The sequence below is a fragment of the Bison bison genome, unplaced genomic scaffold, assembly GCF_000754665.1.
Source record: "Bison bison bison isolate TAMUID 2011002044 unplaced genomic scaffold, Bison_UMD1.0 scf7180017864289, whole genome shotgun sequence".
NCBI lineage: Eukaryota > Metazoa > Chordata > Mammalia > Artiodactyla > Bovidae > Bison > Bison bison.
The window spans coordinates 21,593,921-21,594,654 of record NW_011494861.1 but is presented as its reverse complement, the minus strand read 5'-3'; the positions used below and the strand labels follow the sequence as shown (position 1 = coordinate 21,594,654).

The 734-nt window shown below is 60.2% G+C and overlaps 1 protein-coding gene across 1 annotated transcript in view; it reads right to left on the bottom strand.

Moving 5' to 3' along the window:
• QSOX1 (quiescin Q6 sulfhydryl oxidase 1) overlaps window positions 1-734 on the bottom strand; it is a 52,668-nt gene that overhangs the window by 22,439 nt on the left and 29,495 nt on the right. The gene's annotated exons all lie outside the window — the stretch shown is intronic.

Sequence of the window (734 nt, the reverse complement as noted above, 5' to 3'; positions counted from 1 at the left end):
CCTGCAGCTGGGCACCTCCAGCAGTCCTGGCTGGTACTTGCATCTGTTCCTTCTTGGCCCCTCAGGTGGGCTGTCTCCTATCTGGAGTTCTCATCTAGAAGGGCAGGACCTCGTATTTTCAATCTCCCTGTCTCCCTCATGGGGGAGTTAGGGCCAGAGACTGTGCACCCTGTTATCTTGATTTCCTAGAACAGAGGCAATCCTGGGAGGCTGCCTGAATCCCAGCCACTGGATGCTCTGCAGCACGGGGGTGGGGTGGTGGGGTGGGGGGCGCAGAGTCAGCTCCCCCTCCCCCAGGCACAGCCACGGCTCAGGAAAGGAGCACCTTCATCTGACAGGGCTTTGTGCCTCTCAGTTCCCCGTCCCATTTCCTCTAAATGGCATCTGGTCTCCCTTTTTCCTCCCCACGCCCACCTTCTCAGAGACCCTTCCTGTGTCAGACTGAGCGACATCCTGTCTCATTCCTCAAAGGTTCCTGAGCACAGGTTGTGAGAAGCAGAGCAGGTATGACCCAGAGAATCCCGGCCCACCCTTCCCTTCCCAGCTGGTGGGGTGGGCCCTCTCATCCCGCTCAACCCCAGGAAGTCAGGGCTTCTCCAGCAATGGGAAGCCCTCCGCCAGCTGCTCGCAGCGGCTCCGGGCTCCAGCCCACTGTACAGGTGTCCACAGCACAGGCAACAGGAGAACCCAAGCCACTGCCCAGCCCTGCTGTCCCCTCCACCCTCTAGATCGGA